The sequence below is a fragment of the Acomys russatus genome, chromosome 9 (genome assembly GCF_903995435.1).
Source record: "Acomys russatus chromosome 9, mAcoRus1.1, whole genome shotgun sequence".
Taxonomy (NCBI): domain Eukaryota; kingdom Metazoa; phylum Chordata; class Mammalia; order Rodentia; family Muridae; genus Acomys; species Acomys russatus.
In genome coordinates, this window is record NC_067145.1 from 9,261,930 (window position 1) to 9,284,379 (window position 22,450).

Consider the following 22,450-nt stretch of genomic DNA (forward strand, 5'->3'; position numbering starts at 1 on the left):
ATGTGGGGGAGGAGGTCCCTTTCAGTAACAGGCCTCGGGGAGGAGAATAGAGTGAAAGAAGGAGGGAGGGGGGAAATGGGAAGATACAAGTGAGGGGATAACAATTGACATGTAATCTGAATAAATTATTTAAATAAAAAAAATATGGTAAATTAGATTAGATCTTCAACCAGCCCCATGTGATGCACACAGGTAGAGTGCAGGCAGAGACAATGGATTTACTTGAGGATTTGAGTGTCTGATTTTAAAGTGTTACATGTCAGGGATGAAATGACAATATATGGGTTGTTTTGGAGATCAGAGCATTCCTGTTGCAGGAACATGCACATTGGGATGCTCTTGGAATTTAAATGGCATTTGGGCTAAGTTTGGGAGAGATTTCTGGGGAGGCCCTGCTGGATATGCTTTAGCAGACTGCTCTTTATCTTTCCTCATCCAAGTTGAGTCTGTTTTTTTAATCCACTGATTAAACATGCTTTGATTTAGAGCAAATATATAATGGCTCTCTTTATCATTGATAATTTATCAAGATTGTTTAGTAGTGTAAGAAGCTTAAAGCACACTGGAGAAACAATGGCTGTGAGAGTGTGTCTTACCCAGAATATTATTAAACAGAAGTGTCTTCCTTCCCTAAAACAAGAAAACAAATGTTAAATGCTGTTGAGGTGGTGAAATATATTATTTTTGTGGAAATATGAGGGGGAGAAGAAGACAGAGAGATGATATATATATCACGCGCGCGCGTGCGCGCGCGCACACACACACACACACACACACACACACACACACACACATATATATAGAGAGAAGAAAGAATAATTTAGACTGTGTGTCCAGTTGGAGTAAATTTCATTCCTATAAATGTACTTTGATATAATCATGAAGAAACACTTGGAAGCTATGCTGTTTGTGGGTTATTATGGAAGAAGAAATTCAGAGTAATGATAGTTGTGCATCTTTGCTTAAAAATAACATGTAAAGATGCCAATATTGCATTTTCCTGATAGGTTAGCCCTACACTGTGCAGTACCTGAAAAATAGTTCATGCACTGTGGTGGCATTGTTGGGGAATTTCTCAGCCTTGGTGGCATTAGCATTTTTGTCAGGATGACTTTTTTTTTGCTGTGTACTTTCTTATGTGTAATAGTGTGCATAATAGTATTGCAATATGACAAGAGAAATATCTCCAGCCATTACAGAGGCTGAAAAGCAGTAAATTTCATTAATTCAGAACCACTAATACTTAGGATAGCTCAGTGGCAATGACGCTTGGTCTCTGGGACCCACATGATAAAACGAGAGAATAGACTGCTAAAGTTGTCTTCTGACTGCCACATGTATGGGCTGCAGCTTTCATGTGCCTCCACACACACATGTGTAAACACACACACACAGACACTCACACAGAATCCATGAGTGTAATAAAGTAGTAGTAACAGAATCACTAATTTAACAAGTGAATAAGTATTAAGTGACAGCTGTCAGCTATTCTGAGTCCTTATTCTCAGTTAGAAGTAGGAACATTAAAGAGTCTTAAATCTCTAAACAGTATGCAATGGACAACTTGGTCACCCTGTGGTCTGAGACAGAGGTCACAGGTCAAGTCAGGTGCTGGTGGGCACACTTAGTAATGAGCAACAAGACTGGAATTGAGGCTGCGTGTTGCCCGTTAACCAGGCAGGGTTCATCTGGGGCACACAGACATGCCTATCTCATGTCTTTATGAAAGAAGGTTTTCACAAGATGACAGTAGCACCCTTGTGAGCTATCTTAGCAGATAGGTTAGAGGTTGACTTCAGAGGTCAGAAGCCACTATTTAATCGACTCCTTTCTCTTTGGGTCAAACGACTTACAAAGAACAGTGAAGAATGTCGGAGTGATTCTGTCATTTTATGGGCATGATTCTTAGAAAACATAAAATTTAATGACCAGATATTTAATTATGAACCTTTCCTTTTGAATTTGCCTACGTATGTGACTAGGAATGCTATGTGAGCTATTTTATTCTGCAAAGCCCTGTATACTGAATATATCTTCAGAGTTCTCTGGGATAACATTAGATGTTGTACAATGCTCAACGGAGGTTATCTATCTTCAAAGGACTTCTGGTTTGTACAGGTTCACATTGTAAGGCTTATGTTGAAACAGATAATGTGAGTCGAGGGTTTTTTTTTTTTTTTTAAATACTACTCTAGGTATTCTTCACTGGCATTTCCCCTGGTGTTTTGACCACAGCTTATTCTAAGCTTTGCACAACCCTAGAAAACACAGCTAATCTGCCCCTTGGTCTGACATGCTGTAGGATGGCAGCCACATGGAAGCATGAATTATTATGACAATACAGGCATATGAAGTCATGCTGGCTGCCAGCAGGAGTTGCAAGCCTACTGACCTAAATGAATCCAACCAGAAACATAGTAAGTAATTTAATTTTTTGGCCCATCCAACTATTGATTATACTTATGTCTCTGGAGTATTGTCAGTTGCAATATCAGCATAGTAATGCAATTCTGAGCAGAATTGTTAGGAGGAACTAAATACTGCAGAACCTGAATAGATGTCTGATGTGAAATGCTTAGAACAATAATTTTCTGACAAGGCTGATTTATTCTCTGTGCACTGAAAAAAAAAAAGTCCACAGATTGTTCATGTCAAAACATCAGACTATAACAGGTGTCTCAGCATCTGAATGCAGTGTGACGTTCAATTTTTTTTTTTAAATCTTTGGGAAAAAATACAAAAAAAAGTGAACAGTAGGTTTGTGTACAGTAGACAAGTTATCTTTCATGCTAGATGGGCTGGCAGGGTAGACATACTGCGAGAAGTCAGAATGACACCGTGCGGAGCCTGCTCCGGGGGAGCCAAGCTGGGCTGCGTTAGCTGTATGTTAACAGAGAAGCCTCTGTCTTTTTGTCAGAGCTATTCCATGGACAAGACACAACTCAAGCTCTAAACCAAATAGTAATCGCATGCCATGCTTCTCATTTCAGAAAATGACAAACCATACACATGTAGAGAAGAGTACTATTACAACTTAAGGCGTTGGAATTTGAAAATGGTATAACATAACTCCACAAAAATTCATTCTCTGACTTATGGATAAAGACTTAATATATGTACATGGCTTTTACTCTTTACCTTTTTTTTCTTATTTTCTTTAAAGATAAAACAAAAGGAAGCCCAGTTCTTTAGTTATTATGGGAAACACACTCTTACTAGTTCTCAAGTGCCAAAATGGTAGATTTTTTATGATGATTCCTTATCAACGATTCTGAGACAATGAAAGTAGCTGCCTGTGAATTTCACAAGCTTCATGGGAGAAAGCAAAAACAAACAGCATAGACTATGACAAGCCACTAAACTATGAGAGTACATTTCAAAGCATCCAACGTTCCCATTATGATCCAAGTACAAAAGAAGAAGAAGAAGGGTTTTACAATTGTTTCCTTCTCTCTCTGTTTCCAAGCTCATATGATTAGTGGACTCAAATAAGTTGGTCTGTACAACACTAGCCTTGCTTCTCATGCAAAATGACACTGTGACACCATGTGATATATATCCCGGTCCACGGCTGTTAATAAGCTGTGGTTATGTTGCAATATCTGAGCAATAGTAATCATTGTAAGAAGAGTGATAGTCAGACACAGTAGAGGGCTCCTTTATTTCACAGAGGTGGCAAACGTTGCACCTCATTAATAGTTTATCCAACAAATCTTGGCACAGTTATAGAAACAATGACATGAAATATTAGTTTGGGATATAAGGAACAAGACTGGCAATGTGTGTTGATTAATATAGTAATGAAGGTTGAAGAGTTCTGGATTTGAAGTTGGCTTTGCTTTTGCAAGTTCTCACATCATGGGGGATGGAGTTCTCCTGTCTCTTTAGTGTTTGTGTTGGTAAAATAAAGACAACTTGACAGCTTAAGTATTCCCATGCAGATACTATTTAGTATTATTGCAATTTATTTAATTAGACCATTAGTTCAAAGATTTTGGAGGAAGTAATATTGGAAGTCTTAGGTAGAAACATGGTAGAAATTTTATGATTCTTTTTCAATTTTGAACTAATTGATATGCGCTGGGATCTGCTGGTCTGGAAACCAGCGCCATGTGGACTGGAGTCATCTTGGAGAGATTTAGGAAAATGAATGAGAACTTAGAAGGGGGATGTTGAGACTGGAGGGTCCGGTGTGGGGAAACAGGGGTCTGGACCTGCCTGAGTGCACAGCCATTATTTCGGTTCCATGGGCAGTCAGTGCTGTCACCATCCTGCAAGTGCTACCTGGGCTTTGCTTTCTCTTGGCAGTTCACATCAGGCCAGGCATCTGCAGGGTATGAAGAAAAGAGATATGCAGTTGGCAGCAGTTGCCAGGCTCAATCACTGCACCAGGCCCTGCTGCTCCACTCGGTTGTTCTACTGGTCAACCTGTGAGGATGCCTGGCAGGTGAGTTCAGCTGGTCAGACGGAGGTAGCTTGGACAGCAGACCAGCATGGAGGAGCCTGAGTCCTGGTTAACCACACTGCCTCATCAATTTATTGTCCAGTCCCCCATGTGTGTCTCTCTGTAGCATGCTGCTGCTGGGCGGCTGTACTTTTGAGACAGTGTCTTAACATTCCCCTCCCAGACCACAAATAGAAGAAGTTACAGGAAAAGTTACTGCTGTAAAAACAAAGCAAAGCAAAAACCAAACCAAACCACACCAAAACAAACAAACAAACAAACAAAAACAAAAACAAACAACAACAACAACAACAACAAAAAACGGTGTCTAGAAGAGGCAGGACAGGCTATCAGGCTTGCTTCCTAGCCTAGTCTGCAATGAAGTAGAAATGACACAGTGAGGACCTTGGTTCTCCCTGTCCTCACTTGGCATCAGTGGGCAAGGAAAGCTCAACAATATACACGTCAATAATTGTGATGCAGCAAATGAAGAGAATGAAGGGCAGAAGTTTCAGGGTCACCTCACGAATGTGGAAACCAAAAGGTGTGAAAACTCAGCCTACTTTCTGATAAAATCTTTGAATAAACTAAATATGAGAAGTATGTCCTTACACACACACACACACACACACACACACACACACACACACACACACACACACACACACACACACACACACACACACACACACACACACACACACACCCAAATATGTCAGAAAACTAAGATGTATTGAACTTTTTATTATTTGCCAAATATATATATATACTCTTTGAGGAAGATTTTACTATCTTGTGTGAATGAGATAAGTCAAAGCAAGAAGAATTAACCTATTAAAATAGACACATAGTAGCTGAAGAGTTGGAATTCCTATAGGCTGAGCAAATGTTTCCTTTGTTTTTTGACTGTAGCTCCACTCTGAGGGATCTACAATGCTCCTGGTGTTTTACAGTGCCACATCTCAGAAGCACTCTTCCAGCTCCAGAGCTGCTCCAGCCGGAACAGCCCGAGGCTAAAATAATCGATTATGTCTCAGTGATGAAACTCAAAAGTGTGGCTTCTGGGGAGCGTCTTCCTTTCCGGCCCACTTCCCAGCAACATGCCCAGCTCATGTCTGTGATTTTGGTAGAAGGCTGAGACAATGGCCACCTTTAATACATAGACAGTGATTTGACACCAGATGTCAAGCCAGACTTTCTAGCTAAAGGAATGATGCTCTCAAAAGCTCATTCTCTGTTATAAAGTTATATATTTCAAGAGGATAGTTTGCAAAGACAGAGTGCATGTGACTTGGGTAGTTTGAAGAAAAGTGCAGGTGTGCTACACTAGGTGGAATTAAGAAATGAGGTCCAAGTGAGCTTTATTCTGATCACTTGCAAGTGGCTATTTGTCATGTGCTATGACTAAGCATGGGTGCCAATGGGACCAGATTATAGAACTTCCGAGGACCTGATCTGGGCATGTCAGCCAGGTGTTTCCAGAGGCAAATGATGTGTGGGTCTAAGTGTAATCTCCCTCTGGGTGGGCAGACACTATCTAAGAGGCTTGGGACCAGATAAAAGAAATCAAAGAGGGGAACAAAGCTGTGGTGAAATCCACCTATCTCCTGAATTGGATATAGGTCCATTTTGGTCCTCGAAACTACAGGCTTCCAGGTCTTTGTCCTCCGAGAGTTACACCTGTTGTCTTTTGAAGTCTCTGACCATGGACTGATTTCCTGCCTTCAGACTTGGACTGAGCCATGCTTCTCGCATCCCAGTGTCTAGTTTGCAGGTGTTCTGTCATGGGATGCAGTGCCCTTCATAATTATATTAAACAGATCCTCTTATAAATTCCCTTTCATATATTTCCTATCACTAAGGAACCTGACGAATACACCATGCTATACTGAAAAATGTTCTGAAGCTGCGTTTGAACATAGAAGGATGCTGTCACCTGGTAGTGATGTCGGGCACAGCAGTGGAAAGGAGGGTCGGCATGATTCAAGCCATTTATTCCTTGTCATGGGCCACAAGTAGTAACAATTCCAGGCACTTTGAATGTGACATATATCATCTATGAATTAATCTTACAAGTCTGCCTGGCTGCCTGGGGGTGGGTGAGATGGGGCTTCTTTCCTCCTTTTTTATGTATTTCTCTTGAAGACGTGTGTTCTCTTGAAACAAGAACTATTATTTGGTCAAATAGCTGCATCGTTCTAGTAAAAACTAGATTCTGAGAAGAAACACCCACACACCTTTATATTCATCTTAATGTTTTTTTGAGAGTATTGGGATTTTTTTTTTCACAGAACCCGGACTGTAATGCTAATACAAATCTCACAGATTTAAGTGGTGGCAGTAGATCGCAAAAGCATAACAAAAAACAACATTTTCATAGTTTACCCTGTGGATTTGAAGAATGAGCCAATATTTTTATATTCTATTAAGCTATGTGATTATATAAAATTAGGTTTTATGATCAAGTTTTCTTGAATTTGTGTATTTTATATTAATTTTATTGTTTATTAATTATTTCCAAAGGAAAAATTAAACAATAGAAGGATTAGTTTGGTGAGGAGTTTTTAAGGGTTTTATTTCACTGTTGCCTGGCATGTACATAACCTCTAGTAACATTGATTCACATTTGATTTTTAAAAAGTGAGTAGAGTCTCAAGAGTAATTCAAATTGAGTATCAGCATATTAAAAGGCAGCTTTATGGTTAATGGTTAATTTCAAAATCAGCTGCAAGTATAATATATATATATATATATATATATATATATATATATATATATACCAGTGTATATTATATATACATTAATGGATTAAAGAAAGAAACCAGTAAGAAGTATGGAACCTCCTCTAGCATTATAGTGGGTTTTCAATTTAGAAACTCAATAATTGAGGGCAGGGGAATTGGCTTAGTTGGTAAAAGTCCTTTAGGTGCAATTGCGAGGTGCTGAGTTTGAAGACCCAACAGCCAGGTAAAACCTGATGTCACAGAGTGAACATCTGTAATATCAGAACTGCTATGTGGAGAAGGAAGGTGGAAAGAGGCAGGAGACCTCTCTGAAGTTCATGCATCAGCTTATCTGATGTATATGGCAGGATAACAAAAACAAACAAACAACTGAAAAACCAGAGTCCCTCTCTCATACAAGGTGAAGACGAGGAGCAAAACCCAAGGTTAATCTCTAATGTTCCATTGTGCATATTGGCCTTCATATCTGCACACACACATCTGTCTCTCTGTCTCTATCTCTCTGTCTCTGTCTGTCTGTCTGTCTGTCTGTCTCTCTCTCTCACACGTACACTGAGAAAATGTATGTTTCTTTTAAAATGTAACACTATTGGGTTTGCTCACCCACCCACTAAATAATTTCAATGAAAATATAAACTATACTTCCAAACTTTTGCCTCATTTGAGCATACTCATTTTCACACAACTGTCTTCTAACAAGTACATATGCGAGATTGATTAAATGTGAATTGATATCCCCAGTTTTATCACCATGTTCAAGGCATCCCATTCACTTCTAAAATATAACAATTTGTATATTTAAATGTCGCCTGCCTTGTAATAAACAATGCTGGCTTTGAGTGCAATTACAGCTTCTGAGATGAGCATTTTCACTCTTCTCCTTCTGTTCATAAAAAGAACAAGGAGGCAAAAACAAAGAAGCAAATTCCTTATACAAAAAATGCACTTGAAAATATAGGAAAGAAATGGCAGGAGTCTTTGAGATCTGGTGAAAGACACGAAGGAGGAGCTAAAGGTGAAAGGACAGGGATTTTTGAGATGACCAAGGGGACAAAAATTAAAAAACAAAAAAACAAAAAAACAGAAAACTATACACAGTTCTTAAAATGGCTGAAGCATTATCTTTTTTTTTTTTTTTAAACCATGCTATTTAAATGAGAGTGAGCAGGGCTGGAGTTAGGACCATTTTCATACTCTGAGAAGTAAAGCCAAGTAGTTTACCTAGGAATTTGTAAGGCTTGTAGCAAGTAGTTTATCTTTCTCTGTACAGTGAAGAAGAGACTGCAGAGCAGCTGTCTGGAAGGTCATGACAGTCAACTAGGGGAATTTCAGCAGAAGACCTGAATTTGACTAATTCTAGACAAAAGACTCAAGAGAATGACATTTAAATAGCCGTTGCCATAACAGAAGAGCAAGGGCACGATGGAGCAGAATTAGGACAAGGAGGGTAAAAGATGATGAGAAGAACTGGGATTGATAATGGGTTGTTTACAATAGCCAAGAGCAGAGATTTCTATTTAGAAGTCGAGAATATATTACATTGGATTATACAGAATTGTCATTTTATAAGCTGCTTCTAATAGTTGATCAGAAATCTGAAATAGTCCAAACAATCCTCCATCATGTTGAAGGTACTATCAATTGTATAATGCTCTATTTTAAGTTTTATCACATTATCATCATTGATACTAAGACGCCTTTTGATTTTAATGATTGTAATATGTGGGACAAATAGCTGCCTTCCAATCAGTGTCAAGGTCATGAAAGAGTAAGAACATGACCTCTAAAACAGATAAGGAGATGATCATTTACTCAAAAATATAGTGTGTTAAAGAAGAAATAGAAGAGGAAGGATGAAGAAAAATGTTACTTTTGCTGTCACACAAAACCGCATATATGTACCACCTCACTTGGGAACTTATAAATTAATCACAATGATAACTAATCCAGTTATACTTTATTATAAAAGTAAACGTTTTGCCCATAGTAACACCATAGAAAATATAAAATGAAATGAATAGCTAAGAAGTTTATTTCTTATGCAACAGATCAAAGTGGAAATTTGTCATCAATAAGGGTACCGCTAAATGCAGCACTTCACATACCCAGCATGCACTGGTCCTGTGGTTCCACCATGCATCTTAGAGCTTCCAGCAGCTGGAAAGCCCAGAAGGAGCACAAGGAAACCTGTTTCCAATGAAGATCAGTAATTTCCCCCACCTTCTGTTGCCTTTACTATGCTTGTGAGAATGCTTTACTTCAGTGGAGGCCAAGAAGGATAGAGCTGAATTAGGGGCATAGAAAGAAGAGAAGGTCTTCAATTCCAAACAGAAGAGAGGAAGAATAAAACAAATTAATTTGAAAAAAATATTAACAAGAAAGAGTAGAGAAAGATAATAGTCAGAGCAGAGTAAATTTGAAAAGCCAGACCCTCAAAACTGAATAAGAAATCCCTAAAACAAGTGTGTGGTGGGATATATATCCTGCTACTTATACAGCAGGAAAAGTCAGGAGAAGGGTAAAGGAGGGAAAACATGAAATTTAGTGTAAAGGAGGTAGGGAAGAGCTAGGAGGAGATCGATATCATTAAATAATTGTATGGAATTCTCAAAAGTTAATAAAAATATTATTTTAAAGGGTGGGGTGGATAACTAAGAATATTGCTTCCTTAGCTTGTACAAGCATGGAATATTGGAGGGATAGACAGAATTAATAACACTAGTTACCATGTTAATTTGAAGGAATTGAAGTTTAATAGGGACAAGGTGGTATTCTTTTCAGTCTTTGAGTAATACAATTATTAGTTTATTCAAATAACTAGGGATAGTAAAACATAAACTTAAAGGAAATGATTTGTAAATTATTTACATGAAGCAGGATTTGTAAGTCTTTGGGTCCCAGGATTACTTTGTGTTACATAATTTGAAGAGGACTGGATTTTTGTCAGGGTATTTTTGTCATCAGTTACTGGTGGCCTGTAGTAAGAAATGCCACAGATACTGTCTCTGTGACATGGCATGACTGAGAACTCAAGAAAAATGATAATGTGATACTCGAGGGTGCATGGCACAGCAGATGCTGACTATCACTTCACAGACTGGCCTTGTGGACATTTCTACTAGGAGCATTGTGAGATCCCATCTCTTGCTCCGTGGCAGGGAGAATCCAGAAAATAGGGACCCTAATCTTAAAAATTTATATCCTGTCATGACTATAAGAAATTTCTTTGATGCCATAAAACGTGCCAAGTTCATTCAAATTTTACCAGCATATGAAAACCTGAGATTTGAAACTCATGATGAATAATTAAAATGACATGTGGTAGCCTGCAGACATCAATTCAACCAGAGTAAAGCCAACACAGTAGGTCTGTGGGGAGGTGGTAGAAAGACCTCTTAGTGACTTGACCTTTGAGTCCATTACTTCTGTATTCTGTTCAAGTTACAAAAGGGAAATGGCTTATAGTGTCTACCCATTGTCTGTGTTAACAGGGCTGCCTTGTTGTCAAGAATATGTGAATGCCAGTAGAGGAGGATAGTTCAAAAAGAACTCAAGGAGTAAATGTGAAAGAGATGATCAGTAAGAATATGCCAGGAGTTGAGTTCAGTTGCTTTTCTACATTGTCTTCCTCTTTGATCTTACTCTTTTCTGCACATATCTCGGGATAACGATACTTTATTCACTTGTAGTTTGGGCTTTATTTTTCTTTTTTCCTTTCCCTTTATTTTTTGTTTTCCTTAAACAAACAATAGACTTTCATTTTAAGTTGAGAATATTAAAAAAGAAAGATTCATCCTAGAGGGGACAGAATGAGAAATGAAAGGAAAACTTCTACTAAAGAGAGTGGGGAGTAGCTCAGAGCTCATCTTCCAATATTGGAAAGCTGCCGGCTAGGGGCTGCCCTCCACAGCGTGGTCCTTTTTGACCTGCTCAGATGTGTCAGTTTGTGTGAGGTTGATTCCCCCAGCCTGCTCTTTGTTGATTCGCATGAATGGTTGCAGAGGGACAATCAAAATACAGCCAAGTTTATGTCATGACTCCTTGTCTGGGAACATAGACAGACACTACAGTGAATTCAGGCTGTTTGAGGCCAAGGCCAAAGGAAAAAGCCCTGCTTGGTTCTAAGTATCCTGGAGTGATGATTTTTGAGAGGCAGCTCCCTGGGTTTTAAATGTAGCTTTTGAGTTTCTTATAGTTCTTTCATTAGTGGGAATTACAGAGATAATTAGGACAACCAAGGACCCTGGTTTGCTTGTAAAAATGGCCCTGGTTTAGGTTTATTGTTACCCAAAATAGTAAATTGCACTTCCTTTTATTCTTAAAAGGGAATTTGCTTGGATAGCCAGTTGTCTTTGGAGAAATGAGGAAATTTGAGATTTTAGAAACCCCATGAGTATAAATTGTAAACAGTGAACATTTCCCAGTACATGAAAATTTGAGGTTATGTGCACTTTTTTTTTTTTTTTTTTTTTTGTCTAAGAATTGGAGAATGACTGATTTCCTGTGCGTCTGACTGGGAAGATGTGACCCCTGGTAGGTGCACTAACTTAAGACCACAAGTGAATAAAAAAGAATTATGACTTTCCATCCCCCTTTCCCCCACTGAGTTATGCTACATCATTCATAAATCAGTCCAAATCACTGAGGCGTCAGAATAATGTTTTCATGGAATGGATTACTCACCAATAACGTAAGATGGAAACGATGAGACATTTTTCTTTCCGAGTGACGCTGTGTAAGGAAGAGCAGGAGTTGGAGGGGTGCCCACTCTCTACTAAGCATCAACCCTGCACTTAGTTGTGTTGATGAATATTGACTTTGTATTCAAAACAAGCCTCTGTGTTACCAAGTCTCGCTAAGCTTTCTGAACTCTGAGACAGCTCTACCCACTACTCTTAACATGGTTCTGTTGTTCCTCATAATTTCTCTTATGCCTTTTTGTGTGATACACTGTTGTGTTGTGTGCACACATGTATGTGTGTGGGTTTTTTTTTTTTGGCATATTTTTGTTCCTTGAAGTTACAGACTAGATCCATAGACAACTTGACACCTCACACCCACATTACAGAGCCACATGATTAATGCTTGTAAAGATCTAACAAGAAAATGATTTACAAATACGTAATTGATTTCATGAAGTTAATTTAAAACTTTCACAGTTTTTTTTTTTTTAACAACACTGCCTTAGAGAATTTAATCTAATACTGGTAATAATAAAACTAATATTTTTTTGACCTTCATAATTAAATAATTCAAGTCTAAATTTTGAAATACTTAATATTTATATACATGGCAAAGCCTAAAGAAATGATAATGTTTTCAGCACTGCCCCAAAACTTACAGAGACAGATTGCCATTAGCATATTTTCTAAATGCTTATTTATATCACAAATAGTATAAAGTCATCTTTATTGTGTACTTTGGACCTCTGACTAATCTAACATGAATAGACAAGACTTTTATTCCTTCTTTGCTATGGTACTTTTTTTTCCTGAGGAAAAATGCTGAACTATTTTTGGGAGAAAAAATGTAAGAGCATGCCAAGCAAATGTGATAAAGGCCAGATATGTCCAAAGTCAATAAATCATTTCTGGACATAATTTTTGAGGAGTCTCTGATGTCTCTTGAACTAAAATATCTTTTCTGCGATTGAAATATTACTAATTGGATGCATCAAAGCAATGTAAAATCAATCTGGATATATTTGATAAAGAGAAGACTAGTTGAATTCAATTTTTAGCTTTTGATTAATATTTGAGATTTTTTTTTTCTCAGTATATAGATAGACAAGATGCACTATGAGATCATAAGATTGGATAAAAATAAAAGTGCACAAAAGCAGCTAACTTTAAGGATCTCTGTAATGATTTTTCTATTAGTGTAATCTCACAACTCTAATGCACACTTAGGAATGAATCCATGACCAAAAGTTGAAGCAGGGAGTTGCATAATTACATATTATGTTGACTGTGCTCAGGAAAATTCAAGTGGAAACAGATCACAAGGCTTCAATTACTCAGATTGGCTCTCTTGGTCAAAACCAATTTACTGAGTAATTGTACGCTTCTCCATCCATTTGGTTTGATGAATTCTCATTGGTTCGGGAATGTGGAGCGAAACTGAACTTTGAAAATGCATATAGATGCCTGTTCCTGGGCCTCGGCCTGAGATTTAAATATGAAAAGTTGATTTTAACTAGGACTAAACTGGATTCATAGGAGGATAGGAAGCAAGTAGATTTTGTCTGCCATTGGTTTTGGGGGAGCAGGGACAGTGATTTTCATCTCTAGTTGGGGTGATCTTCATGCGTCTGTTGTTGGCTGAAGCACCGATGTGGTGTGGGGGGATTCCTGATTTCTCTTTGTATGAACAAGCTATGCAATGCCCCATGAATGATTTCAAATTAGCCCTGCACAGTTCTAACAGTTTCCATACACCCCAGCATCATTTTTCCACTTTTAACATGCAACATTCATGTTATGATAATTGAAGGGAGAAGCATATGTGAACCATGTTTAATATTTAAATTATAAAATGAAAAAGCTATGTGGACATCCCCCTTCATGAACTAACTACTCAGTGTGTATAATTTCCTAGTAATGTGAACCTTTCGCAAGATTGATTTATTGTATTGGAAGCAAACGAGAAACTGAAATGAAGAGATGGAGGCTGTACACTGAATATTTATAGTTTGAAAATAAATATTCTCATTAGTTTTGCAGTTTGAGCATTAATTATATGAGGAAAGATGAATTAGCTTTTATTCCTTATATATCAACAACATTAGATGACATAAAATCCTTGGTTTCCAACTCATTTACTTAAAACTGAGAGTCCCTGTATCTCAGTTCTAGAATATATAAACATTATAGGAACCCCCAAGAGATATACTTAACAGTTTCCATATGCTAGAGGAAGTATTGTGTGTTATGGGAAAGCATACAGAAGACTGGGGCTTCAGAATTGCTTCCTGCTTTCCCATCTGCTCCCGCGTCAGTGGTGATTTTACTCTGCTCATCTGTGCCCACCTCCAAGCTTTCTGCAGTAATCACATAAAATAACATATGTGAAGATGCTTGGTAAGCTATTTAACACTGAACCAGTTAAGGTACCATTACTTTGTTAGGTTTTGGCACTATGCAATTAAGCCTGGCTGACCGATCATGGGTTCATAAATTTCCAGGTATCTACTGGGAAAGCTGCCAGTAAGGAAGACACTCTCATTCCTTTTCCTTTATTTGATAAGATTAAGACTCAGGAGAATGCTTCAGAAATAAACTTAGAAAGCCATTGCCTCAAAACATATATATTAGAAAGACAGAAAAAGGACTTTGACTTGAAAGTCAGTTCAGTAGGTTATGAGGGTGGCTGTATGAGTCAGCTAACTCAATTCTGACACTGGCTGGCGGTGATTTCTCTAGCTGTTCACAAAAATAGGCCTAATGACTATTTAGCTGTAGGGAGAAAGTCAATTCAGTAAAGTACTATCAAGGCCCCATGTTCCTGAACACCTTCAATGGAAAGAGAGGAAAAAGTATAACATCCCTCAGGTGATAGAGGTGTGTGTGTGTGTATGTGTGTGTGTGTGTGTGTGTGTGTGTGTGTGTGTGTGTGTGTGTGTGAGAGAGAGAGAGAGAGAGAGAGAGAGAGAGAGAGAGAGAGAGAGAGAGAGAGAGAGAATGAATGCTATAGACCAAGTGATGAGTGAATAAAAGAAGGCTCACCTCCTCAGCTCTATCATCCTCTCCGTCCTGACACAAAATATATTTTACATAGAAATAATCACCATTAGCTTTAATTTGTGAAAGGCTCTGGAATTAAAAAAAATTTAAATATAGTTTAAGAAATATGTATATACATAGTACATAAAATATGTTTTTAAGGTAGTGAGCTTCATTAGACTGATAAAATGCTCCTAAATCAAATGGCTACCACAAATACACTGGTATTTTCCTATGATCATTACAACCATCTTTTCTGAATGTGTACTTTTAATAAATCTGATTTAATACCTGGATTCCCATAAAATTGTCATCCCACACCTCTGTTATATTTTCTGCAGGGCTCAATGTGCTAGATTCCTTGCAAACACCTTCAGATAGTGAATATAAATCCACAGTGACAGTAAACATTTTTGGCATTTGTTAAACCAGGAAAATTGATTCTTGACGGGTGCTACTTAGTTTTGATTGGTTTGAGACAGTAACACTTCACAGGAAAATCTTGTAAAAATTGTGCTGCAATGCTGGGAGGGGATGACTCTGTGAACAACACGAGTGGTATAAACCAACAGGACACACAGGATGGGATGGAGGTCAACGGAAGTCATCCTTGGAAGAACTCTTTGGTTCAGTAGTATTTTATTATTTCATTTTTAGGCCATAGATGGTTAGGTTTAGTTAACTTATCTGTACCAATTTAGCCTATGATAGTTCTTTTCCTCGTACTTTACAACACCCTCCGGCTAGGGTGCTATAGCAATCGGAGACAGGGAAAGCGATGTAGAACATGAAGAACATCGTCCTTTCTCTCTGACGAATAAGCAGAAATGGGGATTGCTAATTGTAAGCTTTTGTGGTTGAACCTTTTATGGAAGGGAGTGAGGAGAATGCAATGAAGGGTGAGAGATCTCACCTTCATCAGTTTAGAATACTAATAGCAAAGATGACAAGAATAAAGTTTTAAACCATTTTAAACAACCTGATCCATCCTTTTACATTCTATAGCATGATTTATTAAGATAAGAACAGTTGCTTTTACCTTTTCTGCTTCTATAAACTTTTTGTTATTTTTGAGGTTATAATACAATCACCACATTGCTCCTAATAACATTCTAAACATTTGTCCTCATATGTACAGATATCACCCCTTGTCAAGGAAACTTCTCTTTCCAGCAGATGGAGACCATCACAGAAAAACCACAACCAACCAAAATACAGACTTATGGAGCCCTGTCCTAATGGATACATGTGCAGAACATTCCTGCTCTTAAGGGTCAAGGAGCATTGCCAAAAGGGGACCAGAAAGATTGTAAGAGTCAGAGGATGAGGGAATTTGTTATGAGATTGACTCTTCCAGCTATACCAGAAGTTGTAACCGTACAGACTCACCTGCATAATTTGTTTAAACATGAGTTGGGCAAGGACAACAACAGACATGCCAAAGTGAATGGAGGAAAGCTCACTATGTCTCAACCCTACACAAAGAAATACAAATAACTAAGGAGTGCTGGGAAGGTGACATAATCTTCTTCAGGGAAGACCACACTAGTTATCCAGTACCAAATGGTCAAGCTTGAAAACAATGCACATAACATTATACAGAATGAAAAGATCATATTTAGGAATATATGTATGTGTACTATGTGCATGCAGCAACAATTGATGAAAACATGGGCCATGAATTTGAAAGAGATAAAAGGCTTGGATGGATTCTAAATTCTTATTCATTACAATGCCCCTGGGCTTTTGTCTAGTAGTCTCATTTTCTTCCTTCTTCTCTCCTTCCCTCCTCCCTCCCTCCCTCCTTCCCTCCCTCCCTCCTTTCCTTCCTCCTTCTCTCCTCCCTCCTCTCTCTCTCTCTCTCTCTCTCTCTCTCTCTCTCTCTCTCTCTCTCTCTCTCGTGGAAGTTTCTGGTTTCTTTGAAGACTCAGTTGCTTCACGTGGTGTTTTGCTGGAAGATGTGGGAGGGCACATGATGTATTGCTGGGAGCAGACACATGAGAGGGGCATGATGTTTGGAAGAAGTATAAATAGAACCCCATAGACAGAGGGACAACATTTTTGCATTGCTATGCTGCCCTGCAACACTTCACTGGTCTCTGCTTCTTAAAGATAAACTTTCCAGAGGACTTCTGGTGGTATTCTGGATGATTCTGGTCGCTTTCTCTGACTTGTGCCAATCGGGTGGAACTTTGCTGTTTCTGCTGGATCTTGCCACCTCTATGGACTTGTGCTGCTGTTTGGTGTTGGCTATTGGGCTGGACTGCTGGTATCCTGACAGTGCAGAGTGGAATTGGCCCAAGGAACTATGTGTAAAGAGGTTCACAAACCCTTTCCTATTAACATTCTTTCTCCCCGTCCTGTGGTCAGTGGGTTAGAAGTGAGGTTAAAGTGTTTAAGAAGCCTAAATAAAGTAGGTTTTGAAAACACTAAGTCTCTCTCTCTCTCTCTCTCTCTCTCTCTCTCTCTCTCTCTCTCTCTCTCTCTCTCTCTCTCTCTCTCTCTCCCTCCTTTTGCTTTGTGGTTATTCAGAAAAAACTCCACAAGTCCGTTTCCATAACATATTAGTTTAATTCAGTAACTAAGCATCCAGAAGCCCACAGATACTTATATTTCTCTCTTAACAACACAGACCAAACTTTAGAAACTCTTTAAGCATTTTCATGAATACTACTTGAATACAGTTGTTTTGATTATTTTGTTCCCTTTCATGTTTTCTTAGGCTCTTGCTCTGTCCCTACCATTACCCACATTTATTCAGCCCTAAAGGACGCATTCCATTGATTTAAAGGAGCTCTCATATTCAGACACCATTGCTTGTCTAATAAATAAAAAATATACAACTCATTTTTAAAATGATGTGGATAGTTAATCCATGCCCAAAGCCACTTGTGATATTGGCATTAGGACAATATTTACAAATGCATTTAAAGTTGGCTTTATGGCACCTGATTTCAGAAAAGCAAAAATATACCAATTCTAATTTGGAGAAAACTGATTATTAAGCTTCATATCTACAGTGTAGCTGAAGTATTTTCCCCTCTTTTGGCAGACTAGCAGGATAAAATGAACATTTCACCATCTATCAACCATAACAAATAATGGATTTTAATGTATCAATGTATATATGCTCTACAGTCCTAAATCAAAATACTTAAATACATAATTTTATGGTCAATTGCTGTGAATATATTTTCTATCATTTTTAAGCAACAATTTGAAGGGTCACTCTGAAATACACTTGATAATATTGTTGTGTAAAAAATACTGATAGGTCTCAACTAAGTAATAATTTGGCATAAGAGCACAATGTCCAAATTCAGAAAGATATGCTTGCCATACATTCGAGCATATTCTGCTTCTAGCCCTCACCATGTCAACAGGTGCACACACTAGCATTGTGCATCTGAGTTAATGGAATCTAATCAGTTTCTAGGTTTATATTGTGTGTTCCCCAAAACTTATTTTGTTTTTAAAAATATCATTTTAATATACATATAGTGACAAAATATTTCTAATTTAGTTAAAAAATAATTCAATTTGAATTTTTATGCCTACCAGTTCACCTTTCCCAATGTATCATGTTCATTTAAAGAATATAAATAGAGCTTATGAAATGGAAACCGTTGACTATAGTGATAAGAGAAACAGATGAATTAAGCCAGAATTCACCATAGTGTGAATTCATTGAAGAATTTGGCTGTGATGTCAGGGATGGTGCAGGGATTGCATAAGGGAGGAAGGACCTCATGGCGTGTAGAAGACTTAATATAGGGAGTTGACAGTTAATTCTCCACCCCCTCAAATGCCTCAGAATCTCTTTAACCTGAGGATTAGTAATTTTAATTTAAACACTTTCAATTTCGAAGCTCTAATTACAGTTTATATAATTCATGTTTTCTCGAGAATGCTGTTTCTTTCTACATACAAGTATTTGTGTACTTGCTTCAGATGTTTAAATATTTTAGCATTGGTAATAGGAAAAGGCCCTTATAATGCCTTTATAATAGCTTTTCTGAAAGGGAATGGAACTACATATTAGAAGTTTAAAAACTAGTTTTGAGATTTGACTGCATCATTTTTTAGTGATTTTCCATGAATGTAAAGTGTATGTTTAAGCAAAAGTGAACAGCACTTTCATGCAGGAGGATGGCGGCCATCATGGCTGCATTGTATTGAGTTCAGAAATCACAATGGCTACGGATACTTGACAACTTGAAAAACTACTTTTGTTTATAACTTCATGTTACAGCTTTCCTGAAGGGAAGCACCCAATCTAGTCTTCATACTTTGCTAGGACTGATTTACCCTTCAGTGTCATTTTATTTTACATGTAGCTGCCATGGCATCTTTGAGTAATTTCTTAAACCTGTCTATGACTCAGTTTCTTTACTTCCTATATGGTAACTGTGACGATGCTTACTGCGTCAGCTCTTAGAACGATTAAACGAGGTGAGGGGTTGAACATACTTAATACTAGGAACCTAGTAAATACTATGGGGATGTTAAAGAGGAAATGAAAGGGAAAAATTGATTTTTGTAAATAGTGTGAACTTAGTACATGGAGAGATAATTCTGACATATTACATATGTCATGCAGAAGGCACCTTTGATCTTGAAGGCTGGGTGAGCTGAAAGAAGGCGTTTGTGTGGAAGAGTGGAATATGTTACCCAATTCATGCAGGCCTGACCATGGGGAAATAGTTTGTTAGTAACAACCAAGTGGGGGAGGATGGGTTGTGAGGATAGTCTTAAGATGACCAAACTCAAAGGGTCAAGAAGTGGTACACGGCAAATTTGTTCACACTACAAGCTGGGCTGTGGGATCTATGGCTGTTTCTTTAGGAAGCTGAGATGCTTGGTGGCAGATGGCAGCATTTTTTTTCAAGGTGATACATTTACGTTGGAAGAAGACTGTTACCAATGAGCCATGAAGCGGAATCCCACTAACTTAAGAACTGGACACCCAAGTTCTCAATATGACAAAAGTTTTGTTCTCATTTACTGTTTTCCCTACAACCTTAAATTAATTACCACCAAGATTCCTCCATTTTGTGTCCCCAAACTCTTGCTCTTTACTCTTAGCAATCTCTTTGCCACAGCCCATGGTTTTCCTTCTAGGTTCTCATGACAGATTTGACACAGTCACCTTAGAAGGAGTTCAAGCCTAGCAGCTGCAGCAAGTATGGTGTGGCCCAGGAGCTCAGTGGGACAGAAACTAACAATAGCTAATGCGTGATCACAGCACCAGCCAAGAAATTTGAAGCTCAGTGCAAAACTCTACTATTACTAGGAAGTGGAAGTCAAACAAAACAATTGAGACAGAACCCCAGAAGTCCAGAAGGATGCAAGTTAAGATCCTGGAATATGTGTTTGTTTAGCCTGCAGAAGAATTCTATTTCCAGCCTACTTCCAACATTCGTATCGTGTAAAAGACTGACTTTATCTGGTTCTGGGATGAAGGACGACTGATGCTTCCAGACTGAGGCAGTTGTCTAGACAACAGAAAAGGCCTGAGGAAAGAGAAAGCCAAAGAAGGTGTACAAACAAAGTATGGAAGCATATTCTCTCCCACGTATGTACTTCTGAGGAATAAACAGAGTTTTAACATAGGGCAGAGATGAATAGCATTGGGAGATAAGTTTTGGACCAGAAAAACCAGGCCTCTAATGCCAGGGAAGGGATTTGAATTGGCTTTTGGGCAGGGAAATGGCTGAAACTATTGGGCACTGACGTGTGTGTTAAGCTTAGCTAGCTGGCAGTCGCCTCTGAGCTGAAATACAGCGCGAGGAGAAGCAACAAGACCAATTAGGATACCTTTTATTCACAGAGACATCACTCACTGTCTTTTAGCTCTTTAATGACTGACATTTAAGAGATGTTTAATAAACATTTATGTAATGAAAGAGTAAACTAATTAAATATGAGCTTCTTGAATCAGGAGATGGCTTTAAATCCAACTTCTCTAATGCCCTCCATATTGTGTTAACTGATCTGACAGCTTTTCTGAATGTTTCCTGCCACAGGGAAAATGAACCCTGCATTAAGGCAGCCCATTTGATTGGTGTAGTGGCATTTATCTAGCATGAGGAAAGTTTCTGCTTATAATGAGTTGGAAGAAAAGTTAATTGCCATTGTCTTCTGTCTCCTACATGTAATGATGGTGTGTCCATCTAGGTTTCTGGAATCATAAAATATGCACTACTGCCTCGGACATCTTCCTTAGGCCAGTAAAGTAATGCAGTGTTGTTGCTGTACACTCCATTAGCATTTGTAACTCAGGAATTCTCGCGGTGCCAGTAATTCGTTGTGGATGTCTATAACAAGCTTATCAGGACAGAATCCTGGGTGCTTGTAACACAGTCTCAGGATATAGTAGATGCTTTCCAAATATTCATCTACTGTACAATTTTCTATTTAAATTTAAAGCATGAAATATGCTGTTCTAGACATTAGCATTACAGCAGTAAATTGCAGTAAGGACCTTTCTCATACAGATTTTGTATTAGTATATGAGAGTATGAATAGGAAATAGGCAAAAAAACACATGGAAATAAGTGAGTAGTTATAGATGTAGTGCCACAAACAGCACTTGCCGAGGGAAGAAAGCTGAGTAAGGGTCTTTAGATAGAGTTCTTGGAGATGACTTCTTAGGGAGCAACAGGCTAGCAGAAAATGGCAGAAAGAAAAGGGTTGAGGCAGGAAGCTTCAAGGAGATCTGGGAAAATAATTTTCCATTCAAAAGGTAACAAAGATTGAGCCAAGTTGAGTTGCTTGGTCCTAATGTCAACTACCATGTATCTCATCCTTTAAAACATCCCAAAATCAAAAAAAGTGAGCAAGGAATAAAAGATTCCATTGATTGTTTCTATAAGACCATTTTTTTTCTTGAATTTGCTGTAGAATTGGGCTAATAAATGAGAGTATTGTGCAGCCCAAAAATTATGCAGTGTAAGAGACCTTCTATAAGAAGATAGAAGCTCAAGTTTTTTTCATTTTGTGTGTATGAGTGTTTGGCTTGAGTGTATGCGTGTGCACTATACGTGTGCCTGGAGGCCACAGGGACCAGAAGAGAGTGTCAGATCCCTTAGAGCTGTGGTTACAGAAGGTTGTTAGTCACCATGCGGGGGCTGGTACCGAACTTGGATCCTTTGCAAAGGCAGCAAATATTAGGCGCTACTGAGACATCTCCCCTGCTTAAAGCCCAAGGGTTTTATTTTCATAAATACTGCAAAATTTTTTACAAATGTATGACACTATGAGTGCATTTTTAAGGTCTTGAAAAGTGAAAGACCTAAAAACTTCATTCTTATTTACATTGTTGCATATCTGGCCCTGGATGCACTGTGCATTGAGAGGAAAAGAAATCCTTATTCTTTCTTACATCTCCCCTGTTTGTGACCTAATAAGGAAGTGGCAGTTTGAGGTTAACATTGTGGGTTTTCTAGGCGAGTGCCTAATTAATAATTGTAAAAGCCTGCTCCAGCGCAAGGAAAGCAGGCCATTTTGGTGATGTGAATAAAACGCTTGGGTGAAAGTCG